The sequence below is a fragment of the Tamandua tetradactyla genome, chromosome 13, assembly GCF_023851605.1.
Source record: "Tamandua tetradactyla isolate mTamTet1 chromosome 13, mTamTet1.pri, whole genome shotgun sequence".
Classification (NCBI taxonomy): Eukaryota; Metazoa; Chordata; class Mammalia; order Pilosa; family Myrmecophagidae; genus Tamandua; species Tamandua tetradactyla.
In genome coordinates this window covers 42,924,327-42,951,633 of record NC_135339.1, presented here as the reverse complement: position 1 = coordinate 42,951,633, position 27,307 = coordinate 42,924,327, and the positions used below count along the sequence as shown (strand labels likewise).

The following is a 27,307-nucleotide window of genomic DNA, read 5'->3' as shown; positions in this document are numbered from 1 at the left end:
AAATATAAAGCATATGGAAAAAGTTCTAAATTATCATGCCTCTCTACTTATACGGACAACTATAATATAAAAAAAAATCAGTGCATTGAAGTTGAGAGCATGGGTTATCAGGTTGGGGCCTACAGTAAAGGGCCCTAGATTGTAAGTTTTTAGAGTAGTCACATATATTCACACTGAGCTGTTTGTATATAACCTGGTCATTCCCAGAAACTTTGGGTATTTATGTGACACCTGAGACTCAGAGTCAGAGCTCTCTATGAAAGTCAACATTACCCCATGTAGAGACAGTTTACAAAGTTCAAAAAGGGATCAGCCTTTGACTAGAGATATGAAGGAAACTGATCTGTTTAGCACTAGGGTAGATCAAAATACAGGATAAAGGATATCACCCATATTTTAAAATTTCAACTTCTGTGAGGGACCAAAGGGACAGACGTTTATTTAGTGCAAAATTTGTATTTTGGGTAGTGCATTCTTAATTTAACTTGTATGGTCAATTTAGTTGAACACCGTAAGTACATGGAATCTGGAATAGGGCATGAGATCTTGCTGGTTTGTCCAGGTTAGTGCGATGTCCCAATATATCCCAGAGTAATTTGGGCTGTGAATAAAAAAGTGTTTGCAAAGTCCCCTTGGGGAACTGGGAGAACAGAGGAAATATACTCAACTTCCCCACTGGAGAACTCTTGATGTTCTCACAAACAGTGGGGACAACCAAATCAATAGACTGAGCCCTCGATCTTAGAGTTTGCCTATGAAACTTATCCCTGTAAAGGAGAAGCTAAGCCTTACTTGTAACTGTGTCTAACAGTTACCCCCAGAGAGCTGCTTTTGTTGCTTAGATGTGGCTTCTCTAAGCTGGTGAAGTGAAGCCAGGAAGCAGGTAAACTCACTGTCCTTCCCCACTATTTTGACCATGGCTCCCAGAGGGGTAAATCTCCCTAGCAACATGGGACAGAACTCCTGGGATGAGCTGAAACCTGGCATCATGGGATTGAGAAAGTCTACTTGACCAAAAGGGGGAAAAGAGAAATGACACAAACTGTTTCAATGGCTGGAGATTTCTGAGTCAAGAGGTTATCCTGGAGGTTATTCTTATGCATTATATAGTTTTTTAGTTTATGGTGAAACTGTTGAGCTGTATTCTAGTAGCCTTGATTCTTCAAGACAATTGTATAATGATATAGGTTTTACAATGTGACAGTGGATTATGAAAACCTTGGGTCTGATTCTCCTTTTATCCAAGGAATGAATAGATGAGCAAAAAATTATGGATAGAAGATAAATAAACCATGTGGGAGGATAAGGGATAAAATGAATTGAGTACATTGAAATACTAGTGATCAATGAAAGGAGGGGTAAGGAGTGTGGGATGTATGAGTTTTTTCTTTTTTCTTTTTATTCCTTTTTCTGAAATGACACAAATGTTCTAAAAATTATCATGGTGATGAATACACAACTATGTGTGATGATATTATGTGCCAGGTATGGACTAAATGTGTGTGAAGATTTGTCAATAAAAATATTTTTTAAAAAGTTCTTCCATGAACTAGAACCAATATGACACTATTAGGAATTAATAGTAGAGGGGTATATGGATAAAATGTACCTATTGCAAACTCTAGACTAGAGTTAACAGTAATATTTTAATAATCTTTCATCAACAGTAACAAATGCATCTCACCAATACTAAGGATCAACAATAGGGGGGTAAGAGATATGGAAGGAATTGGGTTTTCTTTTTTATTTTTACTTCTTTTCTGGAGTAATGAAAATATTCTAAAATTGATCATGGAGATGTATGCACAACTATGTGATGATACTATGAGCCATTGATTATATACTTTAGATGGTTGATATGGTATGTGAATATATCTCAATAAAATTGCAAAGCTTATAGAACTGAGACTAATCTCAGTTAGTCAGTATCTTTTGAGTATTTTACTGGTAAAATTTGTGGGAGTTGGGATAAAAATAATAGATAGAAATAAAACATTTTCCCAAGAGGAAAATAATTTTTTCTATACATGTAAGTCATAGCATTTTTGTAATGGGGAGGAGTTCTTACAAAATTTATTCCAACTATTAGTGAAGAAACTGAAACCTTAAAATGTCATGCAAGAGGGCGGGCCATGGTGACTCAGCAGGCAGAGTTCTCACCTGCCATGCTGGAGACCTGGGATTGATTCCTGGTGCTTGCCCAAGCGAAAACAAACAAACAAAAAGTCCACAAGAAAATATAGAAAGCAAATTTAGAATGAAACCCCCATTTCAGTGGACTCTTCTCCCAGAGACTTTTGTATCATCTTTGAGTAAATTATGCAATAATTTTTATTAGTGTCAAATATTGTTAATAACTTTAGACATTTTATGAACTTTTATTGACTTGGTTTGGCTATTACTATTTACTTTTATTATGCATATATATCAAAATCCTTCATCAAAATTTTTTGAAGTAAAATAGTCAATGCTGTTCCTTTTCTACAGGGGACTTGGCAATAACAAAGGACGTCTAATCTCAAATCTTAGGGAAATACCAACTAAACTAAAAACAGCATTAAACAGAATTTAGCAGCCTAATAAGATAATCATGGCTCCATATTTAATGGGTTGGGAGTTGTGATTTCCTGGCTAGTTTAAGCCATTCATTTATTCAATTAACTTTTACTGAGTACCTCCTGCTTCATACCCGCCTCTGCTGTTGTTTATCAAGAAAGACATTGTTCCCACACTCATGGATCTTACATTTTGGCAGAGAAGTCATAATTTCAAAAATCTGAAAATGTAATTATTCTTCTTAATGGGAAATACAAGGTGCTCTGCAGTTCCCTAACTGTGCAGACCTAACTTGTCTGGAAGGTCAGAAAACAACTTGAAAAAGTGTCATCTAAGTTTAAAGAAAAACTAAAGATTATCCAGCAGATATGAGGGAGCAGAAGAGAGCTTATGCACAGGGCAAATAAACAGAGGTCTAGATAATTCTAGAACCCAAAAGTAGGTAAAAAATGTTGGCATCATCAGGGGTAAAAGTGGGGAGATTCAGAATAGGTAGCATAAGCCTAGATGCTAGCAGACCTTCAGATAATTGGACAGTGAAAAGCCACTGAAGAACTTTTAAAAAGGGAGTAATATGATCATGTTTTCATTTTTAAACATCATTCAGAGGAAGTTTTGGGAGAGTTGAGAGGAGGACAGAGTAAATACAGGCAGATCATTGAAGATACTAATGAAGTAGTGCACAAAACATCCAAGAAATAAGTAAAGAAAACATAGTTGTGGTAGAAGAGAAGGAGAAGCACTGAGAGACATTGTAGCATCATTGACAAGATGTCCTAATGCATTTAATCTTGGGTGCAAGGGAATGGGAGATGTCAGAAATGACTTCCAACTTTCTGGCTCAAGGAACAAAGTAAATGCTGGTGGTATTTACTGAGAAACGGAAACTAGAGGAAAATCTTTTCTGGTAGTGGTTGAAAGATGATATGAGTTTTTTAAAAATGAGTTTGAAGCATACTTGGCATACTAAATAAGTTTTATATCCACTTCTAGTCAAATTTAATTAGCGACATTCACTGAAAAATACATTTTTATATGTTTTGATTGATCATTTAAATATATTTGCAGCTTTTGCAGTCATTCCCAATATCTGCATTTTTATATTCAGTACTAGGATTCCTCTTTTAAAATGCCAATTATTTTTTTATAATTTTAAAATATTAGGAACAATATTAATGAATAGACCAGGAAAGGGTGAAGTAGAAGAAATGTATCCTGAATTAATATTGATTATAAACACATGCAAGGTGCTTAAATGATTCATTTTTATAAATTATTAATTAATTGGTTAGATGATGTTTTAGCATAGAATTGCTCTTAAATGTCACTTGTTATAAAACTGAAAAAAATAATAGCCACTAGCATTCATGTTCAACGATGCATTTCAGAATCAATATAGAAGAATTTTTTCACAGTATTCATAAACTCTCTCCAAATAAGTAAATAAGTCTGGCAGTAACTTCTAGCAATTGCTCTTCCAACAAGAATGAGTACATCTAAGGTCTGTTTCAGCACTAGGTGCCACATAAATTCAGAAAATAATTTATGTTCAGTAATTTAAGTTCCACATAAAGCATATCATATCTATCTTCTTTAACTTTTACAGATTCTTTAAATGAATTAGCAATTAGCCCCCCAAAATTTTTTTTAAAAGTTTACTTAGCACTGCTCCTAATCTGTCAATGTGAGTTTCACCAGGGTGGAGTTTAATGGCCAAGTCTAACCCCTTGAGATGAGACCATATCTGGAATTTATGACTTTATGCCTAGAGTATTAAGCATGCTAAGATCTTTACAACTATATACAGGTACACATGTTTACAGCAATACCCCCTAGCTGTAGCATAGTGGCTGAGACTTGGGGACCTCTGGAGTCATGTACCTGTGTGTATCTCTTGAGTATGGGTTGAGACCTTGAGCAAGGCTCTTTGATTCTCTGTCCATCTATTTCCTGACCTGTCACATAGGCCAGTGATAACATTGAACCCCCATCATAAGGCTTGTGAGAATTAAATATGTGACTGGAATGTAGTGAAAACCTAAAAGGTTAACTAGTTATTATTATAGGCAGTTTATCTAAGAAATATGCCTGTTATTTGACTTGACATAACCCATAACAAAAATAAAAAAAATCATAACTCAATAGATTATCCCTTATCATATTCAGCTTTCAATTTCTCATAGCCTCTTAGAGCAAACATAACTAGTAGTTCACTTTCAAAACATGGCAAGTCTTCTCCAAATACGAGTTGTAGTTCTTGGCAATGTTGACAAGCTTTAAGACTTTCTGTAAAGTTGTTTTATAATGAACCAGCTACCGTATTAGTATTCAATTTGCAAAAGAATTGTATCTAATTTCCAGAAGAAAAAAATATATAAATTTTATGAGGTATCATCTTATTCAAATTGAAATAGCACACTGAAAGCAGATTTTGCACGTATTTATTTTGCATTAGTAAAATGCAAAATAAATAAATGCAAAATTAGTAAAATTTCTTCATCTGAACTGGAGCATCAAGAGAGCTCCTTTTACTTGCGTTCTTCAGCTGCAATTTGCGCATTTCAATCTTGTTAAAATATTGTAACTGTATCTTTCACATGCATTGGATATACTTGGAAAAACAAGAAATTTTTTTAAAATATCAGTTCAGCCATATCAGAAAATCAAGGAAAGGAGTAGAGTCTGCCAATTCTGCTCATGCATGAGTAAAACTTATATAAAGTATATTCCAAGTGAAAAAAAAATTAATAGATGAAAAGTTAGTAAATGGGGGAGAGAAACGATAATATTCAACTCCCCATTTGGAGAATTTCTAATATTCTAGCAAGCAGCAGGGACAACCAAATCAATAGGCCGAGTCCTGGATCTTGGATGTTGCCCCTATGAAACTTATTCCTGAAATGATAGGCTGAACCTACATAAAAATAGGCCTAAGAGTCACTCCCAGAGAACCTCTTTTGTTGTTCAGATGTAGCCTCTCTCTAAGCTGACATGGCAGGTGAGCTCACTGTCCTCTCCTCCTCTACATGGGACATGACTTCCAGGGGTATAAACATCCCTGGCAACGTGGGACAAAAATCCTGGGTTGAGACAGGGCCTGGCATCAAGGGATTGAGAAAATCTTCTTGACTAAAAGTGGGAAGAGAGAAATGAGACAAAATAAAATGTCAGTGGCTGAGAGAATTCAAACAGAGTTGAGAGATTATCCTGGAGGCTATTCTTACGCATTATATAGATATCCCTTTTTTAGTTTATGGTGTATTGGAGTAGCTGGAGGGAACTACCTGAACTGTAGAGTTGTGTTCCAATAGCCTTGTTTCTTGAGGATGATTATATACTGATATAGCTTTTAACATATGACTCTGCAATTGTGAAAATCTTGTGTCTGATGCTCCTTTTAACTAGGATATGGATGAGTAAAAAAATATGGATAAAAATAAACAAATAATAAGGGGAACAAAGGCTAAAATAAATTGGGAGATGGAAATACTAGTGATCAATGGGGGGGTGAGGGGTATGGTATGTATGAGTTCTTTTCTTTTTTTTTTTTCTTTTTCTGGAGTGATGCATACGTTCAAAAAAATGATCATGGTGTTGAATACACAACTACGTGATGATATTGTGAGCCACTGATTTATACCATGTATGGAATGTTTATATGTTAAGAATGCTTGTGTGTTTGTATGTTATTTTATTACTAAAAATTTTGAAATAGTTAATAAATGTAATGCAAATAGATCAGTAAATACTAATAGTAGAAATGTCTTAAAATGATCCTTTGATCTTACTGATCTTTATTTTATCTATTGACATGACATCCATTTGGTTATAAGATAAACTTCAAACTAGATAACCTAACATTAAATGTCATTTACAATCTGCATCTAACAATTAAAAGTAATTATTGAGATTTGTTTCCTGTCCCATGCATTCCAAAAACATAATAATAACTGAACGTCAAGTATAATAATAATAACCATAATTATAATAATAATATTTATTAGTGAGATTAATGAGGCACAATTAGGATAAGTAACCTATTCAAGGCCATACAATTAGCTGGACAGCAAGCAAGGAGTTGGACCAAGAGGGGTTGACTGCATGATTCATTGTCTGTTTTCCAACAATACAGCAAATCCTTGCCTGGAAAAGCTCACTGTAAACAAATTCTTTAATAAAAGTGTCTAATACCTAATACAAGAATAAACATTCCCATCAGACAGTAAGATTTTCACCATATTATAAGGTACTCAAGGAGGAGGATTAGGTTTTATCTGACTTTTAATTCTCAAAGTCTCCCACAATGCCGGCCACATAGACGACTTCATTAAATGTTTGTTGCTGCTTTATGGCACAGTGTTGACAAAGCTGTGGCAGAGCTGGAGAAGGGTAGGATAGGAAGCAGAGCCGGAGTTCTCTCTGAGGGTCTCTGTGCACAGCCATGTGTCACCCCACTGCAATGGCATCAGTGGAAAGAGTGGGAGTGGTTTCAGGAAGATCGCCAAGATCTGGAACAGCTCTAAATCTACCTTCATTGTGCCTTAATGTGGTTAGAACTTAGTCTCTCTACCTCTCAGCATTGCAGAATTGATTACAGTTCCAACAGGGGCACAGCTGGGGACAGGCTGAGAATGAATACCACAAAACAGAAGATTTTAATATTGAAGAGTATCAAATAAAGTTTTCAAAGAGTTCAAAACAGGGTGCTCATGTAAATATGGAATATGTGTTAAAGATTTATAAATTTATTAATGAGAGGTCTGGTAAGACAGTAAATCTGGTTATCTGATTTTGAGAGCATTTAGAAGAACTGCGTATTAATAGCATTTTGAAGAGAAACATGTTTAAATAAGATTTCTTTGTTCAATATGAATGGATTTAATAGCAATAAGGCAATGAAACCATAACTTTTAGAGTGACTGCCTCTATTGGACACCAATCTGCAAGTAAACATGTACATTTACAGTGTGTGGGCTCGAATTAAACTTGTTTTAGGGCTGATAAACCTTAGGTTAAGCAAAGAAGAACAAACTGGGGAGAAAAACTGTAATGCCAATCTCACTTCAAACGGTAATGGATTCTTTCTCTTTCTTTTCTTTTGTAAGCATAACATAACTTGAATGTTGCTGAAGTTTAAAGTTCTCACATTTCAGTTCTCACTAATATGATGGCTAAAATATGTGGTTTAATTATTTGCCTGTATTTTCAATATTCAAATACCATGCTGTTCTTCAGTTAATTAGAAGACTTTTGAAATCTCAAGATATCTAGAAAAAAGAAATTAAAAGGTATCTTTTGCTATTTTGTCATTAGTTCATAATTTTACTATGCCCAATTTAACAAGGACCACACATACAAATGTTGGAGCATATTAAAATGTGCCTCTAAATGGAAATGAAATTTATAAACATAGGAATGCTAATTAATCATTTTTCTATATATATATATGAACATGATTATCTCAAATTCAATTAGATTTTCTAAATATAAATATATTTGGTTATTTTAAAAGTCTACAAATGTAATTTAAAGCTGTCTTAAACAATTAAAGTAATAATCACAATAATTTGGAAAATCACAAGAGAATATATTAAATGAAGTGCATAAAATTAAAATTTTAACTTTAAGAGCAAAAGTAAGTTTAAACAAATAAAAAGAAATTAAATTTTCACTGTTGTGTTTAAACTAAAAGGAATTTGGCAATAATAAATATCCTACTTGTATTGCTTGCAACACATGCACAAAAGATATTACTGAACATGTCACTTACAATAGCATTAAAAAAAAATATTTTCAAATAGGGAGGAGAATGTCAAGGATGAAAATGAACGTTTAGAGAAAGATCAAATTGTACTTGCTTAGAACTGGAGGAAAAAGCAGAGTCTCAAACCAATTCCTGCTTCACAGATGAGAAAATATATGGATCCAAAAAGGTGACTTGCCCCAGGTCACCCAGGTAATTAATTGCAGAGTCAGAATAAAACTATAGGTTTCTTATGTCAAATTCAGTGATAAAGCCTCTAGTATAAACTTCTTCCAGTTCATTTAGCCAAGTTTAACTGCCTTTTAAGTGAAACTACCATAATATCACACAAGGGCAGGGCTGAGCACATAGCAGGTCCTTAGGACACTGCTGATAGATAGAGATCTAAAAGCAGACAAGAAGGAAGAACACTCCAAGACTGCATTTTCTTATGAAGCAAATATCAACCCACAGGACTTTCTTCCATACTCTGGAAATAAATCATGCATTAACAAAAAAACAAAGCAGAACAAATAAAAAACATCTTTAAAGCTACAAATGACAGATGATTAATACCCTGGAACACTTTACTAAATAGATTGCAGAGTAGTCAGCTACACACTGATATTGGGATAGTGTCCCCAGTTTGCTCATCAAAGAAATTCTTTAAAAGGTGTAAAAGTACAATTAAATTTCTTTTTACAGATTATTTGAACATGCTCCAAAATCTTTTAGAGTGGAAGACACTTTGAAATTAACCTTTAACTGGCATATTTTCACAATTTTAAATAGTCTAGGAATTCTTTTTCTAGAATTTTAAAACAGTATTTAAATTTTATATTGGGGCATGTGTAACAAGGAACACAATAACATTCATTTGAAGTGTCATATATCGAAAAATATATTTTCAAATATTTGTTATGTGTAATTAAGTTTCAACATGAAAATTCAAGCTGTACTGCAGCAATTAAATCTTCCTTGAATATCTATTCTACCTGTTTAATATTTCAATGACAGTTGCAGCCAACAATTACTGTACTTTCGGAAATTAGAAAAATTAATTAATTATTGTTTCATAACTTTTAAAATTGGAACCTAAACTCCATCTGAAGGTGTGGCCTAATTACCTAAATTCATATTCTAACAGCATCATTTTTAGATCTATAATTGTGGACAATTCATTTACTATCATTAAGCCTTGGTTTCATTATTGTAAAATCCTGGTAACACTCCTTCCTGCCCAGGTCTTTGGGTAAATTACAAATAATATATGTAAAACAATTAGCAAGGTGTTTGGCACAATATTAATTTTCTGTTAAAAAAAAAACATTTCTGTTGCTGCTACATGAAATCATATAAAACTTAATGACCTAAAAGAACTCAAATTTATTAATAGTTCTTGATCAACACAAATTTATTTTATAGTTTTGTAAGTCCAACGTGGTTTGACTGATGTGAAATGAAGGCATTATGGAACTTGTGCCATCTTGAACCTGTTGTGTATCCCAGAAAAGCCATGTTCTTTAATCCTGGTCAATATTGTAATGTGGGATCTTTTTGATTAAGTTGTTTCCATGGAAATGTGACCCGCCCCAATTGCCGGTGGGGCCTTTTGCTTAGGTGGTTTCCCTGGAGATATGTCTCCACCCATTTTAAGGTGGGGTTGCTTACTGGAGTCTTTTAAGAGGGAATCATTTTGGAAAAAGTGTCAAAGCTGACACAGAGAGTCATTTGGAGATGCAGGGGAAAACACCCCTGGGGAAGCCATTTTGAAATGAGAAGCCAGGAGAGAAAGCTAGCAGATGCCTCCGTGTGCCTTCCACCTAACAGAGAAACCCTGAACTTCATCAGACCTTTCTTGAGTTAAGGTATCTTTCTTTGGATGCCATAGTTTGGACATTTTTAAGGTCTTAAAACTGTAAACCTGTAAAGTAATAAAGTCCCTTCTTAAAAGCTTTTCCATTTCTGATACATTGCATGCTCTAGCTTTAGTAAACCAAAACAGAGCTCTAGGTACAAATTTGTTTCCTGGCATTTTCCAACTTCCTAGAGATCGCTCATATTCCATGGTTCTTAGACTCCTTTCTCTATCTCCAAAGTCAGACCCTGCTTCTGTCACATCTCTCTGTGACTATTTTTCCTTTCTCTTCATTTTTTAAGACCCTAGTTATTACATTGGGCCCACTTGAGTAATCCAGGACAATCTTCTTATTTTAGGTCAACTGAATAGTGACTTTTATTCCATCCACAACCCTAATTTCTCCATGGTGATGTAAAGAAACTTCATAGGTTTTAGTACTTAGGAAATGGACATCTTTCTTAGGGAGGGCACTTATTCACCCTACCAGAAGCAGATAGGAAACAGTAAATAAATCCTAATTCACTTTACTTTCATTTTGCTGCACCTACAAGATATTTAAATATCATAATAATTATAATCATAAAAAATTATTTTAGCTTATCTATACACGTTTATTCAGATAGGCAAAAATATTAATCAATTAGCAGAAACCAAAATCAGTATATTATTTTTGCATTGCCTCAGAGGAGAAGAGACTTCTAATAAACAACTTGTATCTATGATATCTGTGCACATATCACATATCTTCAAGCAAAAAAGATGATTATCATTGAAATGGAATGCCATGGGGAATTATTTCTATAGTGGTGATAAATTCACATTCATCTATCTGTGTGTAAACTGTCAACAAATTCCATCAGGAAAGGGCTAAGCACAGTATATATATATATATATATATATATATATATATATAGTGTTAAGATTCATGGGGCCCTTCCAGGACCTGTGCTAAATGCTTTAGTATTTTCCCTCATGATATGCTGTAAGTTCTTTTCATAACAGTATTAGAAGGCTATTATACCCACTTAGTAAATGAAGTACTTAACTATGTTGGCCAAAATAATAAGCAGCAGAACCAGACAAACATAGGTAGTCTGACTCCACAAGTCATACACTTGGCAACCCCTCATGCTGCCTCATCTAACTGCCATGGAAAGGACACAGGTAAAGAGAAACCATGTAACTTTAGTTATTTAGTCTCTATATTCCAAAGTCAATATATGGCCTAAGGGATTGCAAAACAAATTTCCTGCTTGGTATAGGGCAAAAAGTTTTTCTACATTCCTGAGTTTTATTGTGGTCATCTGTATTTGTCTGTTTGTAGACACTTGTGAATGAATAAATCTATAGGCTTATAGTGGTCCTGAACTTGTAACCTTGGTTCAATTTTCCCCTCTTCTCTTCCACCTTCATCCAATCATCAATTACTAAACATACATTGAATTTATGCACTTCCTTACTTCCTTAAATTGTCATTCATTATTTCAGACACTTTCTCTTGCCATGGTTTCTGCAATAGCTTTTAACATATTTCCTTGCCTTAAGCCTGGGGCATATAATCTTCTCCTTACTGCTATCTGTATGAGCCTTCTACTGAACAAAGAGGATCATGCCACACTCCAACTAAACCCTACATATCATCCACATTGCTTTTATAGTAACTTGAGGCCATTCCTAGTTTGATTTCCATTTATCTCTCCAACTTTATCTTTCAGGGTTCTTGCATTTAAATGTTTTAATACAGTAGTACTGAGCAACACACATTCTTTCAAAACATTTTCTGTTTCATTTTTCTGAAAACTTTCCTGTTTTTCCCTCCATCACACATGCTTCTCTTTGGTCAACTCCAATATGCCCTTTAGTTCTCAGCTGAGAAATCACATCTGTTAGGGAGCTCTCCTTGATCTTACCCAACTCTAGGATAGTTGGACCTATTAGGTGCCCCTTTTGATTTTCCAATTACTTTTCCTATAATAGCATTCAACAACATGTATTGTAATTTCTTCTCTACATACCTGTGTCCATCACTAAACTCTAAGATCGTTGAGAATAGTGACTGTGCGTTCTGCTCATAGAGTTTAACAAAGGACCTATTGCATAATAGATGCTTGTTTAAGTACTTGTGGTGAATGAATGAATGAATTAAAAACGAAATGATCACTTGGAAGAGACCACCCATCTTTATGCAACCATTATATCTTCCTTAAAGCTGAGAATAATTTTGTATACTGAAATTCATTTCATAGAGTTCTGTACTTTTATTGCTAAAAGGGATCTTACACTTAGAAGTGATTGAGTTCAAAGGGTCTAAACCATATAGCCACCCTAATAATATTGAACATTTAGTAAACACTCTTACTGGCTTACCCAAAGCTACATAAATGAATAAAAATAGCCAGCTACTTTATTTACAATGATGCCAGTAGTCACCTTATTTTGATGAAAAATTCTGATTAATAGGCATACGCAATTTTGAGAATGTTTTGAGAGAGTAAAATAAAACATAAAGCATAGAGGATACAGAGAAGTTATTCCAGTATGTCCCTGAGGTTTCAATTTGTTCAGCTGCTGGAATGCAATATACCAGAAGTGGAACAGCTTTTAAAAAGGGAGTTTATTAAGTTGCAAGTTTACAGTTCTAAAGCTGTGAAAATGTCCAAATTAAGGCACCAACAAGAGATTACCTTCACTCAAAAAATGCTGATGCTGCCTGGAATAAGTCTGCCAGCTGGGAAGCCACATGGCTGGCATCTGCTGGGGTCTTGGGCTTCTAGACACCTCTGTCAGCTGGGAAGTTACAACGCTGTGTCTGCTAGCTTTCTCTCCCATTTCATAGGGATTCCCCAGGATAGGGGTGGGGGGACAGCAGCCAGGTTTTCCTCTGCATCTCCAAAGATCTCTTGCTCTGTGAATTCTAAAGCTTTTTCCAAAATGGTTCTCTCTTAAAAGATTTCAGTAAGCAATTCTTCCCTGAATGGGTAGAGACACATCTCCATGGAAACCATTTAATCAACAAATCCTACCCACAACTGGGTGGTTCACATCTCCATAGACACAGTTTAATCAAAAGGATCCCACTCAGCAATAATGAGTAAGGATTAAAGAACATGGCTTTTCTGGGGTACACAACAGTTTCAAACCAATAAACCTTAAGATAAAAGTTTAGAAACCAGTAAATTAGTAAAATATTAAAGCTAAATGCCCATAATTTCTCAGGATTGGTAATTGCAGCAAAATTCAGTCTAATATTATTTACATTTTATTTTTTCAAGAAGGCAAAAATGCAATAACAATTTATCTTTCATTCTTCACAGTACAAGGAATTTCAGCTTCTAAATAAAACATCATGAAGCCTAAATTTATCATCAAAATGAGCACTTGCCTAACTTCAAGAAAATACAGTAGCTTCATTAGTATTGGTGTTTTTCCTCATACCCTCTTTCCATCTAGGAGCCAGCCTATCTAAAACAATTATGAAAGAGCTGAAGAATTAAATCCTTATTGGTAGCATCATGTTCCTCCTCTGTCTAAGTCTTCCACAGACTTATTCTAGCAGTTCCATTAATACAGCTATTGTTAAAAACAACAACAACAAAAACAAAACAGCTATGCAAATGGCATGTTAGAAAATTAAATGGCAACCGATTGTGTTGCTTTGGGATCATAGACACGTCTAGAGGCAAAATAGAAATAACAGATGCAATACAAACACAGAGTTATCATGTGTGTCATCCAGTTTCACAAAATTAGGACAATATACTCCACCTGAGGAAAAGCTGGGAAAACAAAAGAAAAAGAAAAAGAAAAGAAAAGGAAAATCATGCCAGCCCCACAAATGGAAATGCAGAATTTTAATCTTGATTTGGTACTTGATTTTGAGAAGAAATTACATGCTAATTAGATTTCTCATTAAAATTTTAATGTAAGAGAACTTTCTTCTATACAGGCCTTCAAATGTTTTTTAGATCATGAGATTTCTTACATTTCTTTTTAACATAGAGAATTTACTAGCTTGTTTAGGCCTGATCAAATTCCATCCTAGAGCCATTCAGAGAGATGATTCTTATGTCTCCTCATGGTGGTGCAGTTTGGGTTCTGGGAGCAACCAACTGCAAATGCATTGTATTTGTGGGGTAAAACTTATATGTGCATGTATAATTTATTGAATAAACAACTTAATGAAATGTTTCCAATGTTATCCCTTATTAATTACCTAATTTCTGTGTGAGACATCGTATAATCTACTAAGTGCTTGCTTGTGTTGAACTGTAATCCAGAAAGGAAATTTGTCTCTAAAAATAACTCTTATTTTTTCACATGAAAAAGCCAAAGGAACCCCTTTTTTGCCTATGGAAGTAAATAAGAAAGTGAAAAAATACATTTGAACCAAGTGTTTTGTGGTAAAATTATTGGTTCCATTTCTTCATCCTTCCAGTACTTATGCCCTTTGGCATATAACTCTGCAATCCCTTCTCCTAAAATTTCCCTCTACTTCATTTCCTTCATCCTCACCAATAGAAGGAAGAATTAAATATAAACATATATATATATTTAAATTATTTAAACATATAGTAAGCCTTTTCCTATAACTGTAGGAATAAATGATATTGTAATTCTACCGTTATCCATACTCACTACCTCAGTCAGTACAATTTGCAGAATCACAAGTTCTCAGTACCAATGTCTCCACGAAAACTTTCTTCAGACTCTGTGTTTAGTGATTTGGTTTAGGTAAGTGTGAAATTCTTTGGTTCAACATATAACTGCAAAGCATTTAATAATGATTAGAATGAAAGTCACTATTAAAATCAACTCCATGTACAGGACTAAGAAGTCCATTTGCTGCAGCTTTATTAGATATCTAATGGAATAGTGAACATGTAAAAGATGACATCTTGCTTAGCCATCAGCAAACTATAATAACAAATGCTGATAATGATGTTTCATGGCAAATTTTAATAGCTTAATTAAATCCTTATTGTAAGCACCAAGCTTTTTTGGAATCTAAGCGAGTGGTTACATAGGAAGAAATTATTAGATCAGTATTAGTTACTTAGTGGTTAAGAGATTGCCTTTGCACACTTAAAAATTCAATGGAGTGACAACAGCTTGTCACTATCAAAGAGGTTCTTTAAAAATAGTTGACTTTGAACAAAACCAAATGTGGTCTGTGAAATTAGCTCACTAGTGCACTAGAGGATGCCTGATCTTAACTAAATCAAACACCCTGAACTTAAAAGAAAAACTGTTGACTACATAAAATTCAAACAGATCCTCTTGGAAATATAGAAAGAGAAACAAAAGAGATCTTAGACCAATATAAAATGTGTGACTCTTGCAAGTATTAAACTTATATGACTGCACCCTGTGAGTGGACGTTCTTTATAGCATTCCATCATCAATCATGAATTTACCTCCATGATGAACATTGAAAAGGGGTTACCCTGGCCATGAATCCTCTAGATGGGAGTGTAAGGGTGTTTGAGTGTATTTGTTGATTGTTGATGTGGATGTGTGTGTGTGTGTGTGTGTGTGTGTGTGTGTGTGTGTGTGTGTACTGAAGCATGACATTGCATGACCACTAAAACTTGGAAAATGGATTCTATGTACAGAAGTTTTATGTCTTAAGAATCACCATCTCCGCAAAGCGTTTCATTTGTATAATTAACACTTTATTTTGTATTTAATAGCATTTTCAGAGCACCTTGTGAGGTTTTTCTTTTTTCTAATCAACACATCATTCTAATGTGATTACTTTCATATGGGAAAATAGAAGAGCTCAAAGCTATGACCTGGAACTTTGAAGATTATGTGGTAAAAGGTTTGTCCTAAAATTTTCTGAGACATGTTCAGCAACTGAATAGACTAAAAGTACAGTTAAAGTAGAGCAATGATGATTATACTAAAGATAAGCATTCTTATGCTGAGAAACATCAACAGTATTTTCTAAGCCTGAGAAAATGCATATCTCTAGTAAAATACTAGACAATGATTTCAACTTTTTTCTATTGACAGTGTACAAATGGGATGGAGGCATGAGAGTCTTATAAACTCTATATTTGGAGATCAACTTTTCTTATAAAGAAATCTCTATGCCTTTTCCATCTCTAAGAATCTATGACTCTGTATTTTGAATATAGACTCAGATTTTAGTATTCCAGAATTTCTATCTTTAAAGGAACCATAAAGATTCTCATCCACTCACTCAATGCTCAATTTCCATCTATCCAAATAGAATCAGACAGCCCTGTGTCTTATGCTTGAACCAAGTCAACACTGACCTACTAACTTTTCAGAGAAAACTTTCTGCATCACAAAAATCCCTACATTGCATAGTTTCTACTATTTTTTCATTGCAGTTTAAATATATCAGTTTCTACACGGACTTGCTTTATTTTAAATTACAAGCAAATTAACCACCAGAAACAGGAAATTGGCTGAGTTAACCATAATTTTATATAAATAAATGCTATTCATTTATAAAATACATTATAAAAAATTAACAAATTAACAAAACTATATTGAAAAAGTATGACTAATACCACTAATTGCAAACATTCACAAATTATTATGATTTTGTACATTCTGTACAAAAAAAAGGGCAAATTACAATAATAGCTGCTCTGTGTTGGATGGTCACCAGTCTAAAGCTTAGACTCTAATAATTCCATTTATCAAATGTTGTTTTATCTGGAAATATATGCGTTCATATGTTACCATTGATCCATTCTGTGTGATAGGATTGCTTTTTGACTTTACTTTGTATTTCTTGATTTTTCTCCAATAAACAGGCATTAAAATATGATATTAAGATCAAATTATAAAAGGTAAATATCTTATTTTTTTATTGTTCAAGTATTATTTTTTATATAAGCATCAGCAAGTGAGTAATAGCATTTCTATAGAGTTCTTAGATTTCAATGTTCAAAGCAAGCTAACCTATATATATAGTTCCATCAACTGGAACTTTAATGTTAATACAGAGAAAAAATGAAATGCCTCCTATAGAACCCGATTCCAAATATCTTATGTATGGTATCAGAAGTATCGGAACTGTACTTCTTCATATATAAAACTCCTTTTTCAGAGGATAGTCACTGAGAATTAACTGATTTTTGGTTATAAAATCATCAACATTTGAGCTTTCTTTTTTAATTTTAAAATCTGGGTGTACTTTGAACTTGTAATATGTAATCATAAAATTTACTTAAAGAAAGAAAAAGTTATTTAAAATTTTTTTGTGATTGGAAATCTAATTCAATGCATATTTATTATTTGGAAATCATTCCCATAAGAATCCCATTCAAAATTAAAATACTCTCTTCAGTAACAAAATTATATTTAAAAGGGGAGTGGAACATGATATACATCATATGAGCATGGTTATAGACTAAAGATTATATGGAAGCAAGTTTTTTTAATAGAGATTGATACACCAATTAAATTACAAGATTGTCTTGAAGATTAGTCCGATGTCCATTAAAAAGGGATACCTCTCTAAATTTACTGTGAGTAGATAAGTAGACAATGCATTTAGTCAGATGTAATCCATTGGCCTCCCTGTAGAATTTCATGCTATTTAATATCCACTATGACCCCAAAAGTACATTAAGAATACAAACCACACAGTAAGTGAAAAAATATATTACACAGTTCTAATAACCAATGTTGAAACTGTGAACATAATCTGGAACACAATACGAATTTAAGTTTGGTGGAAATGTACACAGTGTACACCAACTCTACCTTTCATGCCAAATTTTCCTTTGCTTATAAAAAACAAACATATTTAAAATGGATTTGCAACATAATTGCTTTCTGAAAATAAAATACAAATACTCAACAAAAACAGGCTAAACAAAGTGAAGCAAAGCATTTTCTATTGAAATCCCAAAGCAATGATACATTTTTGGTGTGTATGTGCTATGTTTTATTAATATCTAATAAATAAGTTAAATATGAACAAAGGTTATGCATACACAGAGATCAAACTGTACCTATATTAAAATGATAGAATGTAATTTACAATAGTATCAGATGTAGAATGCTAAGGTAATATTCAGAGATTATCTACTTGGAGTTCCAGACAACAGGAGGTAATGGTGTGAATTTATCAAGCTTTCTTCCATATTATTTAAAAGAATAACAAGATTGAATTTACAGGAACAAAGGGATTTGGAAAGAGACATAGATGTTAAGAGATGCCAACAAAATTAAGGAAGAGAGGGAGAGAATTAATGAATGTTTAAATGACTTATGAGAGCACAAACAGCTGAAACTGAAGTAATTACAAGGAAGGAGTGGACAAGAAGCAACACTAGTTGTATCTGAAAACCTAAGGAAGGCCTCAGGAACAGAAGACACTGGGTGCTTCAGAAAGAAATGTGGGTGAGATTGGGATCAAAAAAAGAAAAAAGAGGAAGATGAAGGAAGTGAAGGTGGGAGAGGAGGAGGAGAAGGTGGAGCTGAAACACTTGTAAGGTTCCTTAGACCCAGGCTCTGTTCCCTAACTCACAGGCAGCTGACTTTTGATTGACACCCCGCCCCCCCCAATCCCCTCCCACAGAGGCCCTCTTCTCTAGCCCAGTAGAGGAGAGATGTAATTTCAGAAAAACAAAATTTGAAAGATTCAGACAGGGCAGAAGTGAGTTAGAAAAAGGCATATGACTGAAGCAGGGCGAGAGAGATGGTATGCTGTTGGCTTCAAAGATGGAGAAGGGTGTCATGAGCCAAAGAGTGTGGGAGGCCTTTAAAATCTGAAAAAGGCAAGGAAACGAATTCTCCCCTAGAGCTTCCTGAAAGAAATGCAGTCCTGCCAGCGCTTCAATTCCACCCCATTTAATCCCATGTCTGCCTTCTATCCTACAGAACCGGAAGATAATTTGTCATTTTAATCTACTAAAATTGTAATTTTTAGAGCAGCAAAATAAAACTAATACATATGCCAAGCTTATTCATAGTCATATGTTTTAGTGACCATGCCATATATCTCAAATTCACAGTTTTAATTTGTCTTTCATTTTAATTAGTTTTGGGTGAAACCCAACAGTCTATGAAACATATGCGTGTCCAATTCACAAATATTAAGATCATTGCATAGCTGAAAATAAACCTAACCATTCAATTATTGAGTCCCCTTTAAAACATCCTTGCTACACTGGAAACTACATTTTACGAACTTCTCAGATAGAAATATCATTTTCTTATCAAGATATTAAGGTCTTATTGTACATTTATATTTTAGTTGCCCAACTTGAAATTGCTACACTCAAAATCAACAAAACTTTAATTGGAAAATATCTGTAACTAAATTTGTGTTGAAATAACAGAGAACGATACTTTGTTTTTCTTAATGCATAATTGAGATACCTGTTGGGGAAATTCTTGGACTTGGTCATAAAAAATTACTAATTTGAAAAACTGTGAAGTGTTGGATATGAAATTTCCAATAAAATAGCAAAACATTCACTACTACTTCAAAATGTATGAAAATACAGGATTTCATCATGACATTTTATAAAATTGCTGACAATTTAGTATATTTTAATGGTTTCTCATCATGGATCTACCTGAGAATCTTTAGCTCTCAAGGAAACGTATATACATATACATACAACATTGCCTTGTTGGCTGAGAGTGTTGTAAAATTATATTCAGAATATAATTTTATACTCCCCAGCAATAAAAATATAACCATTTACAAAGCAGTCACTGATTCAGAAAATCTGTGCTCTTTCTATTATACCATGTTAGAGTAGAGATAATTTTCCCTACAGTCCAAATCCAGTTTTCCTTTACGTCCTCCATATTCAGCAATATTTTATTGCTCCTTTAAGAGGAAAAATAACTCATGTCCCCCCAAATGTAACTTTGCTGCTTTAATTAAACTCAAGTAAGCCAGATCCACAGAAAGGAAGTGATTATTTTTTTACAGAGGAAAGAATTTACACTATGCAAACAGAGCAAAAGTGGCATTTTTGCAAACAGCTGCTTGGCAGTACCTGTGTGGAGGAGCATGATAGTATCTTTTTTTCTTTTTTTTTTTTTTTCTTTGAGTATGAAGAAGGAGATTTCTTTTCCTTCTCAGATTCTCAAGGGACTCAAATACCTAACAGTGTTTTTCAACCTTTAATGCATGAGTAAAGGAATTTCCCAGTTAGAGTGCTTTCACTTACCTGAGTAGAGGCTTCAGCTGCAGCCTCTACAAATACACTGTTGTTTTCGTTTTTGCGTTTTAATACTATTCACATCAACTGGAATGATCTTCAAAGGGAAGCTGGAATATCCCCAATGGGAAATTCACAAGTAGCAGTATTCAGGAAGGCAAAGGCAGAGCAGAAGAGTGAACGGTAGCCGTAATACAGAAACAAACCACATTAATGAACTGAGATAATGAATGTAAAATCAAGTCAATCCCTGCTCCCCAGAGGATGAAGAGAGGGTTCCTTTTAATTTTGGGATGAATTTAAAATCAATAAAATCATAACCAGAAATTACATGACAATACAGGGAATGTGAAGAAATTAAAAGATAAAAAACATACCTCTATTTCAGCACCAGTCGCACATTCCAGAAAGACCTATTTGATTGTATCATTTGCATCCATAATGAACATAATGTCCACAAAGTTTCCTTAAACATCCCAGCAGGTACTGTACAGCTGTATGTGGCCACTCAAATAATATTTGATGATAATGAAGAATGTAGATAAATAATAATCTCTTGGGCCAAACACTTTAAATATAGAAGTCAAAGTCATAGGGAAAACGAGACTCCTACTTGAGAAAAGACTCCTACTTATAACAGTAATAAGATTAGGCTGAAACTGGGAAAAGATCATGAGATACTACAATAAAAGAACAGTTCTTTTCTCTCTCACAATTTTGTTCAGAATATCTATTTTTGGGAATTAAGCAGAAGTAGTTCCTGCCAATGATGCTCATGATTTGTCAGCATTTTTAAGGAGTAAAATTCTAAACTTCCATATGCAAAAATTGCTCCTTATCTTTATTACTCTAAGAAATCACAGGACACCAATTAACTAAAAATGGATTCCTAGAAAGAGTTTCCAGAATATATTATGTGGGTATCGAACTCCTCAGACAAGCAATTAAAAATACTTTTCTTTTGTAAGCAGCGACATATTAAAATAAGACCAAAGTTGAATATTGAGGAAGAAGTGAATAGAATCAATTCTATATAATGTAAAAAAATTTTTTTAAAAAGTGAAAATGCTTCCTGCTTTTACTATATTTTATATTGGTCTCTGGCTAACGTGGCTTTTGTCTCTGACCTTTGAAAACTAAAAACAACAGGCACTAGTTTCCATTATTCATGAGACTAGATATTAGCCAGTTGCTAGAATTCAATTGTGACATATTTATGAGAAGTACCAAGCTGGAGAATTTCAGTCTGAATTAAACAGAACAGATGGAGTTGCTTGTTACCTTTTTACAGACCATAAGTTTTTAGCCATTCATTTCTCTAAGTCCAGACCTCAGCAGGGAGGATACATACAAATGTGTGCAAGGCATTCAGTCATGAAACAAGAATGCCTGCTCACCCATACATTTGACAAAAAAAAAAAAAGTGCTTTGGAGACATACTTTGGCAATAAAGAGCTTGAAGAATTCCTTTTGTAGAATAACATTAGGCATGGACAAGGACAAGGCTATCAGAGGTATAAATGGCCATGAATGGTTATTCAGGAAGAGAGTCAAATATCTTATCAGTCATGTTAAATTATGAACTCTGATCAGGGTTGTAGCATCTATAGACTCATGGGTGGAGTTTGATGACTCACATCTTCCATGAATGGTCAGGGGAGTCAGGTAGTTAGTAATTCGAACCTAGGCAATCCAGGTTGCCAAACTACATTGACATAGTAACAATAAATGGGGCTCAGCTAGTCTAGCAGTGTGACAGAGAACTGGTCAATCAAGAATCTGGTCAGTGCCTGGCAGGTCGTTAAGAACTAAATCAGACTGTGAAGACAATTGCAAGTACTGCCTAGCTAGGTAAGTGAAAGCAGTTGGCATGATATAAAAGGGTTTCCATAATGAAGACGCACCTTTTTTACCCTGAAAAGTTTTAATATATGTACAAAGATTTTCGAAAGAACCATATCAGGGTATTAATATTTGGAATCCATGAATATTTCCATGTATATTTACTGTTTTATGTTCTTAAAATACTTAAGAGAATTTGGCCTTTTGGAGTAGCATTTCTACTTTCAGAATCATATTTAAAATGTATAAGTAAGCGGGAGACCCGAGTTCAATTCCCCGGCCATGCGCTTGCCTCAAAACAAAAAAAACTCAACAAATGGTGCTGCAATAACAGGATACTCACATAGAAAAACAATGAAATGTGACCCCACCATACAGCAAACAAACGAACAAAAATGTATAAGTAAGTTATTAATTTATACTTATGGTGTGAACTTTATATCTGCTAAGTTCATGTGGTAGACACTAATAGTTGCCACTGATACACATTTTTCCCTTTTTTCTAGCAGTTTTTTTTTTTTAACTTGATTTAGTTAGACATATTGCCCAGTACTAAAATACTACAAAATTTCTACTCTCAGTTCAAGCCAGTTGCGATCTTGAAGTGTCTTTGGAAGAAACGGAATTTCCTTCTTTTCTTCATTGTTTTCCTGGAACTTGGCTCAAGTAACTCTCCCTCAAGCTAGCGTTGGTGAAATGTTGAGCTGGGAGGGGCCTAATTTCGAGAGAAAGTCACAGAGTTGTGATACTATCTTATCTCAAGATTTCTCTTATGGGACACAAACTGCCATTCTCACTTAAGTCATTAGTATTTGGGGTTTACTATTCTATAAAGCTAAGCTTATTCCTAAATTAGATATTTTATATTAAGGGCTGGAGCATTAAAGGGTTTAAAGGTTTTAAAATAAGCACAATGGCAGCTTTGGAGTAAAGCTAATACACACACACACACACACACACATACATATCACAATTACATTTAAGGGAAAGTAGTCAAGTTTGTAAAAGGGTCCACACATCCACCCATTTATCAAATCACCTCCATTTCAAACAGGTCATGGTCAAAAGTTGCTGGAGGGTGCTAGATTTATAATAAATAGCATGGTTTTGTCAGGTGAACTTAGAAAATAAAGAAACTGTATTTCTAATATTTTGTGCTTGTCTTTCCTCAAAAATAACAAAAACAACTCATACACACACACACTCTTCTTAAAGAAACTGCTACTTAGAAGCATTTTTCTAAAATAAAACAGTATAACTAATCATAGGCAATACTTGGATAAATCAAATCAGTATGATAATTTGGGTTTGAACATAGTGATATATCTTTTCCTTAATTTTAGAAGAGTGTAGTAAAACAGAAGTATACATTTTATTTTTTAACATAAAATTTGCTTTCTTCTCACCAAGGTATCAGTTAATCTAAAATTCCTATATTTTTGTAGTTTGTTACTAATGAGTTAGGCTAATGTTACTTTCCACACAGAACTATAAAAAATACAAAATTATGTGCTCATCATTGGGTTTGAATTGAGTTATAATTCTGAAAAACATTTTTATAATAATAGAATAGAATTTTGAACAATACTAAATCAAGTTAATTGTCTTTGGATGCTTGGCTTATTTCAAACTAAGGTAGAAACTAAAATATGGTTACCAAGCATAGTTTTAATATGTTTTCCTTTGTATATGTTATATATTATCGAGTAGCTATATATATATCAATCATGTTTACAAATGTTCTCATTTTTGCATTTGCAAGAAGTTTTAAAAAGAATATTTTTTAAGGGAAAAAAAGAGTAGTTTTGCCTTAGTAAACTTTTTGGCATGTAGAAAGTTGTAGATTTATGGAAAGAGAATTTAATTTTCTCAGATTATAATCCCTGTAAATAATGACTCAAAATAAAATTAGACTAAATTAAATATAGTGGAATGTGTTAAAAGTATGCCATGCCTGGGTCAGTTTCGGTGGGTTTATTCATAAGATAAAAATCATTAAAGGAGCTTGTAAATCTTTTCCGACCAAATATCACCAACATTAAATTGGAATTTCCTTTTTTTCTATTAAAATAATAATTTAGACATTGTTCTGATTTGAAACTATTACCCCAGAAAAGCCACAATTTGATTGTAATCCAACCTTGTCAGGCCAAACCTGTTGTTTATGGTGGGAAACTCTGATTGGACTGTTCCCATGGAGATGCGACACTCCCAGTCAAAGTTTTGACCTTTTCGTTAGATTACTCCCATGGAAATGTGATGCACTCAATCATGGGTGTGACCTTTTGATTAGATGGAGATGTGACTCCACCCATTTAAGGTGGTTCTTGATTAGATCACTAGAGTTCTGTAAAAGGGGAAACATTTTGGAGAAACCTTAGAGGCAGATACTTAGAGAACAGTTTCAGAGCTGACACAGCATGGATTTTTAGAGATGCTTCAAGTGCCAACAGACAGAGCTAATGCCTAGAAATGACACAGCCCAGCAGACATCACCATGTGCCTTCCCATGAGATGCTGAGCAAGCCAGAAACTGGAAAGAATCAAGGGAAGCCAAGAGATAAAATCTGGGCCTGGAGATGTCAAGTGAGGAACCCCCGCAGGAACAGAGGTTGGAGCAATGAAGCCCACGAGCAAGGGGCCAACAGAAGCCAGCCATGTGCCTTCCCAGCTGACAGAGGTGTTCCAGACAGCATCAGCTTCTCCTGAGTGAAGGTAACCTCTTGTTGGTGCATTAATTTGGATATTTTCATGGCTTTAGAACTGTAAACTTATAACTTAATATATTCCCTTTATAAAAGCCATCCCATTTCTGGCATATTGCATTCCAGCAGCTTTAGCAAACCAAAACAAATTCTTGGAGTTTTGGGGAGGGGGGGGGTTGCATCTGAGAAGATGGCAGAGTAGGAAGTTCAAGGAATCTGTCCCTCAGGAACTGTCTGAATTAACTATTTTGATAGTCTGGAGACCAGTAAAACACTGTGCATTATCCATAGAAGAGCAAGAGGAAAAAGCAAATAAATTACAGTAAATACTAGTAAACTTCTGTTTCCATGTGGCAATTACCAACCCCCATCTCCCACTCTCATAGCAGGTAGCAATGGAGTCTGATCTCAGGTGTAGCTTGTTGGTACCAGAGAGGGACATAAAAACCTATAAGACTGGGGTGGTGGGTGGTAGTGTTGATGGACTCATCATTGATTGTGGCTTTTGATCAGCTACCTCAGATCACTGAGGGTGGCCATTATTCCAACCTGCCCTGGACAAAGGCAGTAGAAGAGACTTAAAAACAGTCTGTTTCATCAGAGCTATGGAGGACATTAAAGGACTGTATTTGCTGAGCAGGTATAAGTAAAGGAAGTGCAGCTTTGAGGAGCCATGGAAGAAGATCCTGACACCCTTCCTGGCCTCTATCATCCCTTCCCCAAGGCAGCTTAGAGCAAGCTGGCTCTCCTTTGTGGGCCCATGATCTTGTTCCAGCTGGGAAACACTGACTTGGGAAATTCCTCTATGGTATGCCCCTCCTCCCAGAATTTGCCTTCCCTACAAAGGCAGCTTGAGACAGTGAAAATAATTGTGGTGGGCACCCTGGGGTAAAGGCTTAGCTACTTTAAGTCCTGCAGTAAAGCATCTAGGAAAAAGAGAAAGTATGTTTCCTGGGAACTAGAGAGGACATTCAACCTCCTATAAATGAGAACTTTGAAGGCCACTGGCAAGTACAAGCCCAGGCCAAAAAAAGATAGGATATACCCTGCACTTTGCATTCACCTTGTGCTGCCTTTCTAATGGAGGGCTGAATCCTGAACAGCAAACCAAATTTTGCAAGGCAAAATCAATTTGCAAAGATGGTGAAAAGTGGTTTTTGTTTAGTTTTGCTTAGTTTTGTTAGCTCCTTACACCAAAGGAAATCTCATATCACTAGTTGTATACCAATTTAATAGAAAGAAATCTCAGGAATAAACCCCAAAGATAATATTTTAAAATATTAAAATGTATAGGATGCAATAAAAGATTATAAGATAAAGAAACAGAAATTGATGGCCCGCCAAAGGAAAAGGATAAAAATCCAGAAAACAACAATGAAGAAGACCAGACAATGGACACACCAAGCAGAGATTTTTTTTTTTTTTAAGATGTTCAATATGCTCAGGGAGGTGAAGGAAAATACAGAGAAAGAACTTAAGGATATAAAGAACCAATCAATATTCCCAAGAAGATAGAGGAAAATGTAGTTAAAGAACTAAATGATATCAGGAAAACAATAAATTAACAATATGATGATCTCAATAAAGAGACAGAAATTTTCAAAAGGAACCAAACAGAAGTACTGAAATTGAAAGCCACAATAACTGAAATAAAAAATTTCCAGGAGGGTATCATACCAGGTTGGAGATGGCAAAGGGGAAATCAGTGAATTTGAAAACAAGACAACTGAAATGGGCCAGGCTGAGGGGCAGAAAGTAAAAAATAACCATAAAAACTAAAAATAGACTAAGAGATCTCTAGAACATCATCATACACACCACATATGCATTGTGTGAGTCCCAAAAGGAGAAGAAAGAGAGAAAAGGGCAGAATAATGTTCAAAGAAATAATGAGAGAAAACTTCCCACACTTAGCAAAACAGGTGAATATGCACATTCAAGAAACCCAGAGAGGGCAGGCCACGGTGGCTCAGCAGGCAAGAATGCTTGCCTGCCATGCCAGAGGACACGGGTTCGTTTCCCGGTGCCTGCCCATGTAAAAAAAAAAGAAACCCAGAGAACACCAAACAGGATAAACCTGAAGAAACATATGTCTCTCTCACATACTGATCAAATTGTCAAATGCAAAGGACAAGAAGAAAATTCTGAAAGTTGCAACAGAAAAGCAACGTGTTATGTACAAAGGAATCCCAGTTAGAAAAGGACAAGAAGAAAATTCTGAAAGTTGCAACAGAAAAGCAATGTGTTATGTACAAAGGAATCCCAGTTAGAATAAGTGATGATTTCTCATTAAAAACTGTGGAGGCAAGAAGATGGTGTGTTGATATACTTGAAGTGCTGAAGGAAAACAACTGCTGAGCAAGAATTTTATATCTGGCTACTCTTTCTTTCAAAAGTAATAGAGATTAAGACATTTCTAGATAAGCAAAAGATA

General features: G+C 34.5%; 1 protein-coding gene across 1 annotated transcript in view; it reads right to left on the bottom strand.

Moving 5' to 3' along the window:
- Positions 1-27,307, bottom strand: part of PCDH15 (protocadherin related 15) — a 1,748,268-nt gene that overhangs the window by 637,805 nt on the left and 1,083,156 nt on the right. The gene's annotated exons all lie outside the window — the stretch shown is intronic.